The sequence below is a fragment of the Carya illinoinensis genome, chromosome 10 (assembly GCF_018687715.1).
Source record: "Carya illinoinensis cultivar Pawnee chromosome 10, C.illinoinensisPawnee_v1, whole genome shotgun sequence".
Classification (NCBI taxonomy): domain Eukaryota; kingdom Viridiplantae; phylum Streptophyta; class Magnoliopsida; order Fagales; family Juglandaceae; genus Carya; species Carya illinoinensis.
In genome coordinates this window covers 20448547-20467021 of record NC_056761.1, presented here as the reverse complement: position 1 = coordinate 20467021, position 18475 = coordinate 20448547, and the positions used below count along the sequence as shown (strand labels likewise).

Sequence of the window (18475 nt, the reverse complement as noted above, 5' to 3'; positions counted from 1 at the left end):
TTGTCAGCTTTGCTTCTCCAAGACCCAATTTTATGAAAATAGAGAAAGGCATGAGATTAATACCTGCCCAAAATTCGCATAAAGCTATATCAAAATAAGATTTTCATATTGTGCACGAGATCGTAAAACTCCTTGAATCTTTCAATTTAGGTAGCTACTTCTTTTGTAGGATTGCACTGCTCTCCTCGATCAGCATCATAGTCTTATGCTTCTCCAACTTCCACTTATGTGATAATATATACTTAAAAAAGTTAGCATATTTAGGTATTTTCTCTAAAGCTTCAAAAAAAAGGAATATTAATATGTAATTTCTTAAAAGTACTAAGGAATTTAGACAAATGATTATCATTATTTTTTCTTTGTCTTTGCAGAAAAGGAATCGGTGGATCATAAATTGAAGGAGAATAAGTTTTAGATATAAACTCCCTGGATTTCTTGGGTTTTGAAGCCTCTTTATTCTCCTTTCTTCTTAGCTTGCTTGTCGGCCACTTCTTGCTCTACTTCCTTCATCTTAGACTTGGCCCTCCCATGATGTTCCACATTTTCTTGCTCGGTACTTGCCATTTGTCATTGCTCATATGTCCGCCCACTTATTAAGGTTATTACTTTGACATATTCCTTTGGATTGTTCACAATATTGCTTTGCAAAGTCCTTGTTGTCCACTCGATAAGCATGTTTGCAAGTTGACGACTTAAGCCTCAAGGTTGTGGATCAAAGCCAAGTTGTTCTAGATCTCCAAATTAGTCTTTTGCTTGTATTGATCCATCTTTTGCATGTACTGCATGAACATCTCCTCTAGTGTTGACTTCTTTTCTTGCTGAGGAAATTGTTGAGGTGGTCTTGCCGGCCCTTTATTATATGTAATCTTTGTACTTGGTATTTTTTTTAAGTCAAGTTTAGTAGTAGCACTCTTACTCCCACGATTTTCTAAAAAAAATAATGTCTTTCTGAACTATGGGGAGTGGGGTGTTACACCACCACTAGGAATTCAGCTATGGTTGAGGCTGTGTTAGGGGCTTTGCTAGCTTGGATTGAAAGGGTGATAGTTCCCACTGGTTGAACCATGTCCTCGAAAATCCTTTTAGTGGCATCGGCGCCAGTCGCATGTGGGTGGGATGAATCCTCATTTGGGTGAAGGCATCCCAGAAGATAATGTTTACATAGCTGCCGATGTTGATGAGGATTTTTCTAATGGTGAAGTTGGCCACAAGTACGATCAACCCCAGGGCGTCATTGTGGGGGTAAAGAACCTTTTCCTCGTCAGCTTCCCCAAAGAAGATGACTAGCATGGTTGTGCTTCTTCTTTGTTTAGCTGGGTGGTGATTGGCAGAGTATACTTTCTCGTATCGCACCTTCTTGGCATGTGCTTTCCTACTAGAGGAGGTCAAGCCACCACTAGCAAATGCCCAGCGATAGTTCAAATGCCTAGGGGTTGCCTTCACATGGTGACCTCCTTCTGCAGTTTTGTGGAGGCTCTCTCTCCACTTGCCACCTCCTCGGGCTTTTACACCTAGGCCCATGACTTGGCCTAGCCCATAAAGATACCAACCTTTTAAGAAAATGTGGTCATTCGATAAGTTAAATTTTAGCCCACTTTGGCTTTCAGTTTCTCTCCTCACCATTGCTTTCTCTTTCCCTCCTTCCACTATGCGCATTCCTTCCCCCTAATCACCCAACCCCCAATGGTTTTCCCACCCTCTTATTTTCCTCAACAATTTTCCTTTCCGTTATCCACCTCCTTATTTCTCTAAAAACCTGCTCTCCCTCATCCTTTTATCTCTCCCCTTTAAGGTGTTGAATGCTAGCATAGCTATCGCACAGTGATCTCCAACACTAAGCCTTCCACGTTCAAGGAAACCATTGTAGAAATATTGCCCAAGCCACTGTAGTGACAAGCATCCTCACGACATCCCACACCCCACCGCGTTATACCATGCACACTGCCAGCCATCGAATGCATCCAGGTGCCACCATGATATAGCCCCATGTTACTGCCATCCCCACCAAAGCCCACTTCTAGTCATCGTACTCCTCACACCAACAACACTCAGTCTTCTTTGTACGAAGCTACAAGCCATCTTCCCTAGCCTACGGGAAGCTCACAACGTTGCATGATATTTCTCCAAGTCTAGCAACCAAATCGAGAAACACCATAGAGTAAACTAGCCACATGTGCACCATGAGCCAGTTGCTACTGATTTGCAACCCAACAAAGAGACCAAGAGCTCAATTGAGCACCATTGCCTCACCAGCTAGTAACCCAACCCCACGGACCACCAGTCACAGTGCCTCTTCGCTAGAAGAACATGGCCTCATGCTCCGCTATGCTAAACCAAGCCATGACAATTGTGAACAAAATGTAAATGCCCTTGTTTTGGACAACCCAAAACAGAGTAGCAAACATGCACCACCATGAACATCCACCCCTCCTTCACACTGTGAGTTTCACCCTCATAGTGAGAAGAGGGAAAGAGAAAGTGACGGGGAGGAGAGAAACCAAAAGCCAAAGGTGGGGGGAGGAGAATTTAATTTACCAAACAACACCGTTTTCTCATGAGGTTGGTATCTTCCTGACCTGGGCCAAACTTTTCAGATATTTGGGATGTTTTAGATAAGGATCAATAATAGAAAGCATGGATAAGGCTATGTGAGCATAGTTGATTAAGCACAAAAGGATGCCATGGTTGTTCGAGAATTTTATTAAATAAATGTGTTGTGTTTTAATGTCATGGTATGTTGAGAAGTTGATGTTTATATTAAGAATTTGTGGTGTTCCTAGTTAATTATTTGGAGTAGTTGAATTAAAACAATGAGATCTATGTGTAATAGAGATATTGGAGATTTTATCTATACTGTGAACTATGATTTTTGGTGACAATTGGTAACTCTCTGACTCCATCCAAGATTAGTGCATTACATATGCGGTTTTTGATGTTGTGAGATGTCATCTGTTGGTAGGTACAGTTTGGGCAACCTTGGCTCTGGTTGTCTGCTTCTCGAGTGATTGGTTTGCTTTCCTCTTATATAGACAGTGTAACCTTGTCTTACTAAGGTACTAGGCCTCTTGGAAGGGTTGCCTCATCCCGTCTCTTGTCTTGCTGGCTCGGCTTGGCCTTCTCGGGGGCTTTAGCTTTGCCTAAGGCCTTTGCCTTTCTGTTTGCCTATTCCAGCTTTGTATTTTTGGGCTAATTCAAGGCTTGGAGAATCTTTAGCATTGATAAAGGCATAAGCCTGATATATGAATTCCCGCAGAATGGTGGGGGTTCTCTTTGCCAACTTTGCCATGAACTAGTTTCAGGGCCATATGCCTCCAAGGAGTGTTTCCATGGTGATTTTTTCATCTTGGTAATCCATTGTCATACACTCCTTGTAGAAACTAAACAGGTATGCCTTCAGGCTTACATCCTCCCTTTGTTTGATGGTTACACGGTACATTGTTGGATGCTTTCTCCTCCTACTGGCCATGATCTACATGAGGAATAGGTGGGCAAGTTCTCCAAAGTTGTCAACTGATTTGGGTGCTAACAACACAAGGCACCCTCTTGCTGCCTCCTTCAAGGTTAGTAGGAGGGATCTATAAGCAATCTCCTCAAGGAAACCATGCAAGGTCATATGAGCCTTAAAGGTCTCTAAGTGTTCAAAGGGGTCCTTAGACCCATCGTACATTTCCATTTCAGGGACCTTGAACTTTTAGCCATTACCTCAACACTTTAGGGCAAGTCTATGCTGGTGAGTAGTTGATCCACTCATGAGGAGGTGCCCATCATCCTCACCATCTCTTCATACTTGTCCATGAGGCTCTATAGCTCATGGTGCATCTTCCTTTTTTCTTGTTCACTGGCGTCTACCCCACTAGTACTCTGGGATTCTTCCTACTCATTCCTACTTGGCCCCTTCTTCATCTTGTAGTTCAGTGTTGACTCATCTTAGAGCTTCATTTTCACGGCGAAGGTTCTCGATTTCCTCCGCCATCTTGCTCATACCTTCTTCCATCTTTATGAAATGTTATTCCATGTTCATCAAAGTCGCTTCTTGCTCGTGGGTAGCTTGTGAACGTGTAGTAACTAGCATACAAAGGACATGTTACATTTAAAGAGATTCTATAGATGGTGCTACTTTTAAAGTCGTGTTCCGTACACTTATGTTAAGTTCCTGCAACCTTAGCCTGGATGTTTCTACCTATAGTTACAAAGACAAAGGTGGGCTCAGTGGAAATCTAGAGAGCCTTTGATGGTGAAGTCAGTACTTCATCTGGGAGAATTGTAGGAGAATCATAATGTTCGGAGAGATTCATTTGCTCCTGTAGCATGACTTTTATATGAGGTTTCAAGGGGCCATTCCCATACCTTGTGTCAAGGGTCTATGCCATGCTCATAGTTGCCCTGGTCATGGCCTTTAATGTGGTGTGGTGTCTGAGGTGGTGCCATTAATACGACATGGCTCTCTGGGTGGCGTCCCAACGGTTGACAATTTGTGCAGTCACTTTTTGTCTCCACTGTCAGATGATGGAGGGTTGCCCGTGCTTTTCTTTCATTTACTGGCATAGATCCTTTGATGCTGGGCATCACAGGTGAGTGTCACAATATTTTGAATACCGTACCATATGGCGTATCGGTCAAGGTACTGGAACAAAATATTTCGGTACCGGTACCGTTTCGGGATAGTCGATATATAAATAAATTATATGTATAAATATATATATATTATATTCTAAAATAATAGTTTATATATGAATAATTTATACATAAATACATATATATATAAATTATAAATAGTCTGGTATGAAATGAGGGTCAAAAAATAAGCTTGTAGTTTGAAAAAATGAAAAAAAAAATGTGAAGGCGGAAATATCGGCCACTCAGTGTCAAGGTCAATGTGTCCCGTCTGTCCCCTTCAACTTATTTCTTGCGCGATGCATTCCTTTTCTGCTAACAAAACTCATGGGCTGGGCTTTTTTGGTAATTCCTAGGCTGTGGACACTAAGGCCCAACCCAGTGGGCTGGGAGGGGAATACCCTTCTAGTGATGAGTTCACATTGAGGTTTTTTGCCCTTGAAATTCTTCTTATTGCTATGGTTGATTATGATATATGCTATAGTTTCTATGACTCGTGCCATATGGGTTACTAATAGGAACAAGCCCCTCAAGACCTCCTCTGAGATTCTTACTATATCCAAAGACAGTGATGCTGTAGTCGTATTAGACGGAGAAAAGAAGATTATTTGGTCATCAAATGTAATAGGTTCTGTTCCTATGTGGCCAACCTAGTCAACAAATTGCGTGCCCAACTTCTCGATTTCAGGAACCTTGTTTTGCAAGACAACATTACCAAGTCAATGATCATGATATGGGAAGGTTTTCAACATCCTTTAGACTCATTTCTACCAAAGATGAAAATGAGTACTAATATAATATATAAATGGCGAGAAAGTGCAGTTCACATCATGGAAGAGCCAATCAGATCCAACTGTTGGAAACTCTTCTCCAGGTATTTCCTTTTTTAATCTTCTAGAAATATACATTTGGAATGGCAGTAGCCCTTATTGGCACAGTGGGGCATGGAATGGTCTAATCTTTATTGGACTACCAACCAGGAATTCTTGATTTCTCAATGGATTTAATCTTATAGATGACATACAAGGGTCATTTTATTTTACTTTTTGAGTTCTCAAACAAGTCTCTTTATCGCATTATGTAACACCCTAGTCCTAGAGGTCCAGAGAGTTGGCTCTTATTACTTAATATCAACGTCAATATCCCAACCATAAAATCTGAAAAAAAAAAAAAACTCCATAAAATGTCAACTTTTTTGTGCAATACCTGTACCCTTATCACTTATTCAAATATGATCATCAAACTTTCCCAATACTTCCTACTAGTGTTCTATAGCTGAACCATAAAAAATAAATAAAAAATGTTATGAAGATAAGAGGTGAGTTATCAACAACTCAATAAGCAAATGACATATACTAGCATGCAAACATGAGTATTTACAAAGTTCAGTATGCAGAACAGAATATTTTCTAGGGTTATCATGTAGAATAAAATATATTTTCAAACATGATAGAGCGAGGGTTTTAAAGCCCATAAAACCAAGAGTACTTTGGCATAACATAACCTGAGTATCCTCATTGCATCAAAATAGAGCATTTCACAAAGCGGAGACCATGTTTAATGCCCGTGGTAGGGTTGTGCTATCCATGGTGGCCAAATTAGGTAGAGACAAAGGTCAATCATCCACTTATTATTCTCGGAGCCCTGAGTGTGCACACAAAAGAGACCACATAAAAATACTTTGTTTATAAAGTGGGTGCAATCAGAGACAGAGAAGTTGGTACCAACCCAAATGGAACAGAGTAGAGTAGAGACAAAGTTAGATACAAAATTAGTACACCATGCGAAAGGCTTTTCAAATGCCATATCAAAAGAAAACAAAGTACCAAAACATATTCAGATCATTCTCACATTCTGAAAACAAAAGTTGGAGCATCTTTCTAAGTCATTGCACAATTTTTTAGATTTTCAATATCGCTATTTTTTCACATTTTAGAAACAACATGACAAAATATAGATGATAATGTCCACACAATGCATGTCAGAAAAGCATTTTCCCTTTTTTCATACAGAATTCAAGAGTAATGCAAATAAATGATCAATGTCATTTTTCCCAAGTACTCATTTTATAACTAAGCATACAAAATTTTTAGAAAAGTCAACCTCAGTCTCAATAATTCAAGCAAAACCTAGCATAGGAACCTCGTTTACCTTAACTTCTTAGCCTTTTAGAATTTCACCACAAAAGTACTGAATGAAAATCAATCGTCACCTATAAAATAGTCATATACACTCATAAATTTCCAACCGAACACGTATATCAAAACTTAAATCTAAAATACCAAGTAATCTATTTTTCCTTAAAAATAATCTACAATTCTCGTAACCCTAAAAATCATAACTTCCCAAAAATCATAGATGTCTACTTAACATTTGCTTAACCTAATTACCACTTATTGATCACAAGTTTATTTAAAAATAAAAAGTAAAAGCCAACCCAAATTAATTTAGATCCCGAACTCAACCCCAAAATATTTAACTTCAAAAATAACTTAACATAACACACCAAAAAATTATAAAAAGAAAGTAAGTAGAAACAAGCCCACATAAATAAATCCAATAATTTACTAGAAAAGGCTTAAGCTTGACGTAAAAACCAACCTAGTGAGTGACTAAAAAAACTAACCTTAAACCTAAATTTCCATAAACGTTAACCATAAATTTCCAACCGAACATGTATATCAAAACTTAAACCTAAAATATGAAGTAATCTATTTTTCCTTAAAAATAATCTACAATTGCCGTAACCCTAAAAATCATAACTTCCCAAAAATCATAGATGTCTACTTAACATTTGCTTAACCTAATTACCACTTATTCACAAGTTTATTTAAAAATAAAAAGTAAAAGCAACCCAAAATAATTTAGAACCCAAACTCAACTCGAAAATATTTTACTTCAAAAATAACTTAGCATAACACACCAAAAAATTATAAAAAGAAAGTAAGTAGAAACAAGCCCACTAAAATAAATCGAATAATTTACTACAAAAGGCTTAAGCTCGACGTAAAAACCAACCCAATGAGTGACTAAAAAAAATAACCTTAAAAATGAAATGAAAATAACCATTTCTCAAATTAATCGGTATTCAGTAATATAAGTACTAGTAAAATCAACATTGAATAAAAATAGACTTAATCAAATTTAAAGTGTTCAAAATAAAACCATATGCTCACTATTTGCTTCAGATATTCAATTTATCTAAAAAATAATAATAAAATACCAACAACACAATTTACAAACCTATTTATTTTCTTTATAAAATATTGTATTTAAAACAAAGCACATACAAGGTGTTTTTAACCAAAAAAAAGGAGCCCAAAATATGGCCAAGGTAGAACCTGCCGACAAGGGTATTCCAGGGATTGATCAAACCATGATTGGGTTCTTTAGGGCTGGGAGCAAATAAGAATAAAACTCTCTGAAACTACAAACTGAGACCAACCCGAGCCATCAAGAGGAGATTTCCATACCGAGAGAGAAGGAGGTGTGCGGCTGAGCAGGGGCTGGGCAGTGGTTGTGCACTGTGGGAGGGAGAGAGAAAGTGCTGAGAGAGAGATATAGAGCAAATGGAGAGAAAGATAAGAGAGAACAGAGAACATGGCATGAGGGAGAGAAACGGGGAAGACGTTGGGTACTTACCGAGATGTGATAGTCGTGGCTATGGGTGGAGCATTGGCCGTGTTCTTCCAGTGACCAAGCTCCTGAGAGTGGCGACCTGTGAAGTTGAGTGGACGTGAGACGGCTCATGGTGCAATCTATGGTAGTTGGATGGGTTGCCTTGTTTTTGAGAACCAAAACAAAGGTGCTTCGGTGATGAGTGAGGCAGTGCGTCGGTGTTGGACGACTGAGGAGTATGGGTCAACGGATGTTTGGTTGGCAGCTTGTGGTGGTGATACTGTGAGTGTGGAGCAAACACGGTGGCTGGGTTATTTTCATGGTAGTGTACAATGCCTTTTATCGGTTATTCTAGGGAGGAGCCATGGTGGTGAGCGACACTATGTGGAGGAGACTTTCCATGGCAACTCAAGGCTGCGGCAATATCTACAAGCAGGCGAGAAAACATGCATGTATTTATAGAGATGAACGGGAAAACCCTAGAGGAAAAAGAGAGGGAGAAAAACTGCACAACATGAATGTACATATCCTAAGCAAGCTGTTGCCATGAATGAAACCGATGTGTAACGTGATCAATGGTTTGGGCTTTCTCTCCGAGATTCTTGGGCAGGTTTCTTATGTGCGTAATGAGTCTTCTATATAAGGACCAATGAAAAATCCGAGTGATGAAGAAAGAGAGACATGTATGAAGAGGAAAACGGACGTGATCGAAGCGCGGGTGCATGAAGTGGAGTGTATAGGGGTTGTGCATGAACTTGTGCAATACGTGAAAATAAAGTGATGAAATTAAATAAATAAATGGACTCTTTCTTCAATTTTGGACCTTGACTCAAACTTAAAAAATAAAGCAACTTGGTCAAAAATCATCTCAGCCCATAAAAGATTTTTAACTTGAGAAAAAAAAAAACAAAAGAAACCGAATGAAATCTCCAAAAGAGAGATTTTAGTTTATTTGAAAGAATAAAATATATATATATATATATATTTGAAAACTCAAATAGACATTTCGCACATATAAAGAAAATCCAGAAATTCTTTAAAACTGTCTCGCACTGGACCAGGTGTCACACATTACATCTTGAATGCTGAAGGAAACCTATTGGAAACTTATTCCTTTGATGGGAAGGATTGGTGGTTCGGATGGTCATCTTGGACATCTGAGTACTGTGACGTTTATGGCAAGTGTGGTGCATTCGGAAGTTGTAATTTACATAATTCACCAATTTGCAGCTATTTAAACTTTAAAGGGCCTTGAACCAAATAATATAGAAGAATGGAATAGAAAAAATTGACAAGTGGATGTGTAAGGAGGATGTAAGAAAGTAAGGTACAGAGTAGCACTTGTGAAAACAGAAGGTGGAAGGGAGATATGAGAAAAGAATATAGCTTCAGATGGAAGAGAAGGCTATTGGAAATCTCATTCATTTACTCGAATACAAGTTCTGTTACAAGTATATATACATTACAGAAAACAGAAAAACTAAAGAGGAAGAGTCCTAAAATTAACTTTTCATTTTCTACTGATTTACAAGTAATCTAGGACATGGCTTTTCATGACAACCTAAGACACTGCTTTACATCACTTCATTTGCAATTGTGTGCACTCTTAATTAGCTGTTGATGTGTGCTTTTATGCTTCTCTGTTGCTTTACTTTTCTGTTTTGTGCTTTATGCTTTTCAGCTGCTGCATCTTGCTTTACACCAACTTGTTTGCTGCATGGTATTTTCTGCATATCATTGTGTGCTTGTTCAGAATGTCCTTCTTCATTCTCCTTTTCTATTTCGTGTGATAATAGAGGACACCCTTCCATTGTATGGGACTGAGCAGTGACTGAGCAAACGTGTGAAGATGATGAAAATGCCAAGTTTGGCAAATTGGTCATCTGCTTTCGAGGATGAATGTAGAATTTGAATAGCATTTTTCCTATATTTTGGCAAAAACATCACGAAAACAATAGTTTGGACTTAGTATCTTACTGTTCGAACGTTATACAAAATTCGTCAATATTTCTTGACAGTTTCCAAGAAACGCCCCAAAAAGTCACTTTTAGTGACAGTGTTTTTCCTGTCACGAATTTCGAACCGACAAAAAAAAAAAAAAATCAAATTATCTATTTGTTATGAAACTCATAGTTAAAAAAAAAAAAAAAATTCAAACGCCAATTATCTTTGACATTTTCCTAATATACTTTTAAACTCGATTTGTTTATTGTTAGATTATAATATGAAGGTCGCGTTCAATTATATTATAATATAGATTAGACCAAAATATTTAAGTAAAACCCACAAATATCACATGAATATAGATTGAGTATCGATCCTGTGCGGTGAAGAAAAAACTCCTGATCACGATGATGAATATACAATGATATTATTACAATTAAGTATTTGGCGATACCCCAATTTTCAATGATTCATGACTTTTGGTGGCTTTTGATAAGGTTAAAAAAATCCTAATAATAAAATATGCAAACAAGTTGGAAATCGATGAGCCATATAGACAGCGCTAAATAACCACCGCATTTATAAACTGGATTTATACTTGTGTAATTAAAATATTACTGTTTTGCTCTCAAATAATGTCACTGCAAATTTGTTCAAGTTTGAAATAATTTGAAGGGTTCAAAACAGGATAATGATATATTAAAATTTTATGCAAATAATATACGTAGACGAGTATGAAGATGTCAAGCCCAGCTACATCAGAAGTATGAAGATAAGAAGTAGCAAATCAACAATGGATTTGGATGGAAAAAAACACAAAATGCAGAAAAAAGAAAGGAGTGCCGACCGGGTTGCTTTCTAACCGCCGTCCCCCAACACGCACCCCACCAGGATGTTGGCCAGCCACCGATCTTCAAGTCCACCGAACACGGCGCCAAACAGAGTGGCGCGTAGCCCACGCGCACGGGACGAAATCTCGAATGCTCCAGAGTGTGGCCGTCAGGGAGCCACCGACAGATTCAAAACTTAGCTTTTCTGGGACTCCAGACTCTAGGAAAGCATAGTTTGACCGTCGACTCTCCTCCTACTCTTGCACCACAGCCTCTATTTTTTGTCTTCTGTCTATACGTTTAGTTGATCTGTTAGTGTTTTTTCTTAATTTAGATTTTCACGGCCTCTGCTACTGTGTTTTCTGTTTGTTTTGGTGTTCTATTCTTTTCATTTGAAGTCCACGGTGAGGTGAAGAGCTATTGAGCGGTCGCAATATGAGGCAAAGAGCTAAGAGTAGCGGGCGATGTTACAGCCGGCCTTCGCTGTGGAGGTTGTTGTGGTCTGTACGCAAGTTGGGTGCTCGTGCGGTTGGAGTTCATGCCGTGCTTGTGGTTGGGTTGTTTTTGTTGGTTTTTGTTTTGTGGGTTGTCTGTTTATTTAGTTTTTAGTATAGATATATGCTATTGGACTTTTTGTTCATAGTAATTGTCTCCACATTCCGTCTCGTTGGAGGTTGAAGGGGCCATCCAGTCTCTGACTTATAAGTCATAGTTGTAACTTCGTTTACTGAATGAATGCAATGAAGCATATTTCCATATAAGAAAAAAAACAATGGATTTGGGCATCCAAAGTCGACTTCTTCACTTTCACAAACAAGAAACATCGATCCGACAAGTTATGGGACTCGCTCGAACCAAAAACTTGTCAAATCTCCTAGTACTCTTGATATCTTTCTCTTGTTTGGAGTTTGGATGTGCCGTTGACACTATCACAGCACTTCAATTCATCAAAGACCCTGAAATCAAAATTTCCAGTGGCGGTGACTTTAAACTGGGATTTTTTAGCCCTAGAAATTCAAGCTATCGGTATGTTGGGATATGGTATGCTAAACTTTCTGAGTCTCATGTCGTATGGGTTGCTAATAGAGATAGGCCCCTCAAGACTTCCTCTGGGATTCGTACCATATCCGAAGATGGCAATCTAGTGGTATTGGATGAAGAAAAGAAGATTATTTGGTCATCAAATGTCACAAATTCAGTTTCCAATCCAAGTGCGCAGCTTTTAGATTCCGAGAACCTCGTCTTGAAAGAAAACAATACCGGTTCAATCCTACGGGAGAGTTTCCAACATCCTTCTGATTCATTACTGCCAAATATGAAAATGATTACTGATACAATAACAAGCAAGAATGTGCAGCTAACGTCATGGAAGAGGCCTTTTGATCCATCCGTTGGAGCCTTTTTTGCAAGTATTTACCTTTTCAATCTTCCTGAAATGTTCATTTGGAATGACAGCAAACCCTATTGGCGTAGTGGTCCATGGAACAGTCGAATATTTATTGGAATACCGACCATGTATTCTCTATATCTTGATGGATTTAGTCTAGTGGATGACAAAGAAGGAACATTCTATTTTACTTTTGATTTTTCAAACAAGTCATGTTATTACATTGTACCTTGAGTTCCGAAGGAAATCTAGAGGAAATTAGAATCATTAATGGGAAGGATTGGGTGGTCACGTGGTCATCTTTGATGTCAGAATGCGATATTATGGTAAGTGTGGGGCATTTGGAAATTGTAACTCTCAAAATTCACCAATTTGCAGCCGTTTAGAGGGGTTTGAGGCAAAGAATATAGAAGAATGGAATGGAAGAAATTGGACTAGCTGGTGTGTGAGGAGGACGCCCTTGCAGTGTACAATGGTGAACAGTACTAGTGGTGAAGAAGGCGACAAGGATGGGTTTTTGAGAGTGAAGATGATGAAAACGCCAGACTTTGCAAATTGGTCCTCTACTGTTGAGGATGAATGTAGATACCAGTGTCTGGAGACTTGTTCTTGTATAGCTTACGCATATGAATCTGGCATTGGGTGTATGTCAAGGAGTAGTGACTTGATAGACTCACAAAAGTTTTCAACTGGAGGAGTTGATCTTTATGTTCGTGTGGCCCATTCAAAACTTGGTGGGTTGATTATTTTTTCTTTTCAAATTAAGTTTATATTACGCTTCGATTCATGTATTTGTGGCTGATCAAATGGCTTGTTTTAATATGTGCTCCAAACAAATCAAAATTGTATTTCACCCTAACTCGAATAACTGACCAACTTCCTAAGCTATGAACTCCTTGGCAGATAAAAAGGGAGAATTGAAAGTAATCATCACTGTCCCAGTGGTCATAGGATCAGTGTTCACCGCCATTTGCACTTTCTTTTTATACCAGTGGATGGCTAAACGAAAAGGTATAATGCACATTCCTTCAAGTTAGTTATTTATAGATGGCTAAACCATCAAAGAAAAAGAAACTAATGAAATTTAATTGCTCAAAATAAGAGGAATATATCTAAAAGTTCATGGTGATGGAAATCTTGCAGTCAGCATGAACAAAGACAAACTTGAGGAGCTACCGATACTTAGTCGTGAGGAGCTGGCAAGTGCCACAAACAACTTTAATCAATCTAAGAAGCTTGGACTGGGTGGATTTGGTCCAGTTTATTGGGTAATGGTTGCACCTCGTAGAGTCTTATTGCTTAATAGCTTGATTGTATAGTCATTCCACTACAAGAAATTTGGTCTATTCCAGCGATTTTTATATCGTTGTAAAAAATATTGTTAGAAAAAATATCTTTTTGCAGCGATTTTTTAATCGCCACAAGTATTAAAATCAAATATAAGCAATCATTATCTGAACCATTAATCAAGACTTTTGCAATGATGATTAATCGCTGGGAAATTTTCTTTTTTCCCAGCTTTCCAAACAACGTCGAACATCATGTGTAGGCGCAAAAACTAGACTTTTATTCTCCCCCTTCCCCCCCCCCCCCCCCCCCCCAATTTCTTTCCTTCTCCTTTCTCTCCATTCCTCCCTTCTCCAAAATTGCATGAGCACGGACTCCACCCATTTCAGCCAATTTCATCTCCATTTTCGATCACCACCCCCACTCCATTTTACTCCCACAAAAGCTGAACCAGACTCGATCGGCCTCTTCCTCTCTCGCACGTTGCTCATCTTCGTATCTCTTTCTCACACACTCTCTCTCTCTCTCTCTTACTCATTCTACCCTCTGACTTCGAACCCTACAGCCTTCACAGTAGACCCTCTCTCTCTCTCCATTGCAGATTTCTTGTGGGTTTGGTGCTGCGCACGTTATGGGAGTTCTTGGAGTTCTGAGTTGCCGATCGGTGGTAGGGCCCTTCTCCTTCTCTGCTTCTCACGAACACACCCACATTAACTTCAAGTTAATTTCCACTCTCATGAAATTTCTATGAAATGAATTTCATTTGTGCAGTCCGTGGGTTTTGGGGATTTTTGCAATGCCATTTTGGGTTGCTGCTGACAATCTCTCACAGCAGTAAGCTCCCTCCCATTTCTCCTCTGCTCACGCAACACTCACTTCAGTTTTTCACTCACAAATTCACTCATCACAGATCTTAACCTCTCTCGGTTTTTAGTGCATTTCTCTGTTTTTTTAACAATAAGGTTCCTCCCTACGGAGTAGTTTTTGTTGTAGTGGCAAAGATGGAATCCTAGATTCATTATTTTGGCCCTGAATCTAGTCCTGAGGGCTTATTAATAGATCGAGATACGTCCTATATATATATATATATATATTCAAGTTAAATTGCGAAATTGGACACTAAAAAGCTAGCTAGGATCTCTAAGTGCATATATATGCGATGACTTGAAACTTGATCTTCAGGATTTCTCTCCTAGCTATATTGTCCTTCTCTCTGATCCCCACCTCCTTTTTCTGTGACAATTGTTATTTTGCCTCTCCTTTTTCTCATTTTCCTTAAATTTTCAGGTAAAGAAAACATGTTTTAAGTCTTTAATTACATGCCCTGTTGACAGTCATGAAAGATTTGAAAAACACCGAATACATATATATTTATATATATATGAATATATTTATGTGTACACAGACATGCACACAATAACTGGCTACATGTTTTCACAAGCTCTTCTTTTTAATTATTCTCACCATATGTGTTGATCTAGACAAGATCAAATGCATGTAGATTTGTTTTGTTGTTGCATGTTGTCATGTGTGTGTACCTCCTTAAATCACGTTTCTTTACTTTTTCTGTTTAAAAGTTTTTAGCTTGCTAGTTACATATAATTGTCCAATTTCTTATCTGTGCTGGTGTGGAGCTACAGAACGAATAATATCGCTGTGAAAGGTACTCTTTTTCTTCCATATGTTGTCTTATTTTATATCCTTTTTGTCACTTCTCATGGATGCTAGTTTTATTATGGAATTCAACCTACTTATTCGAGCATGGCTGCTTTGCCATACTTCGATGAGATAGATCATTCTCATCACTCAGTATGTTTATCTATTCTTTTTTTTTTCTTTTTAAATTTCACTTTATGCTTTAATGAATGCTCTTTTATATTATGTTCTGGATTCCAACTTTATAAATCAAGTCTGGAATTTTATATATATTACAATACTGCTAGACAATTGTGTCTGAAAGATTTTAGAATATATAATAACTCTATACTTGAAGCATGAGAATCCTTAAACTCTTTTTCTAACTACAGTTGTACAATTCCTCACAAGAAGCCTTCTTTAACAATAAGAGTATTAAAAAGTAGATTTTGTCAGGATGCTGATCATTTAAAAAGAAGATTAAAAGGTTGTGATCTTGACTAATCAATTAATCAGTGGCCTTTATACAGGGAAAGAGTGCAAAAAAATAGCATGCAGTAACACAAGAAGAACTATATATATATATGGTCTTGAACCACCCGGAATGAATATAGATTTTAATGAATTTATAAGATATAATAGGTTGATTTAATTGTATGATATGGATGTTGTGTGTTTTAGGCTATGACAGCCATATAGGTTCACCTGTATTATAATTTTTTTTTTTTTTTCAAAATACTCTTTGCGGCGATTAAAAGTCGTCGGAAAAGGCTATTTTTTCACGGGGAATAGGCTGATAAAACTAAAAAGGGTATTTAATGGCAGCGCTCATTTAATTGCTGGGAACTCCTTTGCCAGCGATTTTTTAATCGCTGCCAAAGGAATTTAATAACTGAAAGTTGTTTGCCAACGATTCAAAAATCGATGCCATTTCCTTTGGCAGCGATTAGAAAATCGCTGCCAAAAGAATTTAATAATCGAAAGTTTTTTGCCAACGATTAAAAAATCGCTGCCAAAGGAATTTAAAAACAGAAAGTCCTTTGCCAGCGATTCAAAAATTGCTGGCAAATGACGGGGATTTTTCCACTTTTCCCGGCGATTTATAATCGCCGGGAAAGGTGCCATTTGTTGTAGTGTTCGATTGGTTTATATAGGAAAAATTGCTAGATGGACAAGAAATTGCAGTTAAAAGACTTGCGAGAACTTCAAGACAGGGGCTAGAAGAATTTATGAATGAGGTGGTAGTGATTTCTAAACTTCAGCATCGGAAACTTGTTAAACTCATTGGCAGTTGCGTTGAAGGAGAAGAAAAGATGTTGGTCTATGAATACATGCCGAACAAAAGTTTGGACACATTTCTTTTTGGTTAGTTAATTTTGGTGCCTTATGTTGGTATCTTCAAGTATCCTAGTCTGGGATTATGTATTTCAGGAGTTGAAATATGATATTTATTTGTCTAATCCTCATTTTATTTCTTCTTATTTTTATTGATTAAATTTATTAGATCCAGTCAAATGAGAGTTACTTAAGTGGAGAAAGAATTTATCGAGGTCTACTCTACCTTCACAGGGATTCGAGATTAAGGATTATTCATAGGGACCTAAAGGCAAGTAACATATTATTGGATGAAGAGCTAAATCCAAAAATATCAGATTTTGGATTGGCTAGGATTTTTGGAGGTGATGAAGACCAAGCCAATACTAAAAGGGTTGTTGGAACATAGTAAGTATCTTTGTTTGCTCAATTCAATTAGATACTATTGTTAATATTGGAGAGAACAGAACCTATATGTATTCAATTGTTCGAGGTCTGCGGTTATATGTCCCCAGAATATGCAATGGGAGGGTGTTTATCAGAAAAATCGGATGTCTTTAGCTTTGGAGTATTATTACTTGAAATAGTGAGTGGAAGAAGAAACGCTAGTTTTTATTATGATGAGCAAATCACGAGTCTTTTACGATTTGTAAGTCTCTTATCTTATCGTCTCTTATTTGAAAACCTCAATTGCTTACAACGCATAAGATTTTAGTATATACCATTTGAGTAACTTGGTATTGATCGAGAGTAGTATGAAGAGTGGATGACATACTCGAGCTCAAAATTATGGCTTTTATATTCGAATCAGATGTTGCCAAAAGATCATGCTGTATCAATATCCAACTTGAAGAATCTCAAGTATTTTTTTTCTCCAACATACTAAAATAATTCCAATCATGTTTCATGTTTACAGGCATGGAAAATGTGGGAGACAGACAATATTGCATTTTTAATAGATCCCGTGATATCAGAACCATGCTTTAGAATGGAAATATTGAGATGTATACATGTCGGCCTGTTGTGTGTGCAAGATTTCGCTAAAGATAGGCCAAGTGTGCATGTTGCTATTTCCATGCTAAAAAGTGAGATTATTGAGCTGCCTCGTCGCAAGCAACCTGCATTCACTGCAATTCAAGTTGTTCCAGAAACAGAGTCTTCAAATGGCATCCGAATAGCGAGCAATGTCAACAATGTCACTAGCTATTACAATGGTTCATGGTAGATAGATGACTTGTACTGTTGAGAGTTTGAAACAGTCATCTTGTAATTGAACCAGTAGCAAACTTTCGATATTAGAACCTGCACATATTTGCTTAATATAATTTTTGTTCTTACTCAGTTAGTGTAAGGGCCAGTTTGAATAAATATATCAATATTCTATAAATAGTAGTGAATGAGTTTGAATTTATATGCTTTTATGGATTTTGGAAAAACAAGAAAAAAAATTTAATAAAAATATTTTTAAATTAAAAAATTATTAGAATATAATGTTTTTTGAAATTTGAAAATATAATATTATTTTTTATATTTTATATGAGAGTTTAGAAAAATTATAATGATTAGATAAAAAAAAATTAAATATTTGAAATTAAAAGGTGTTGTATGTAAATAATATTTGGAAATAAAATATCTAAAAATACTTGAGAATAATCGTGTTGTGGACCCCAATTTTCTCAAATCATGATCTTCTCATTTGACCCTAATAACTTTTTCATGAAATCCGGGGTAGACATGATCTTAGTTTATGTTGGCTGTAATTATTATGATCAACCGATGGGCATTAGCTAGAATGGAGTTTAATAATTATTTTAAAAAAATCATTGCGTTTAATATCCACACTTTT

At 37.5% G+C, this 18475-nt stretch overlaps 1 pseudogene; it reads left to right on the top strand.

The window, feature by feature from the left end:
- The first annotated feature begins 11844 nt into the window (after positions 1-11844).
- LOC122278522 lies at positions 11845-17970 on the top strand (annotated as a pseudogene).
- The last annotated feature ends 505 nt before the right edge of the window (positions 17971-18475 follow it).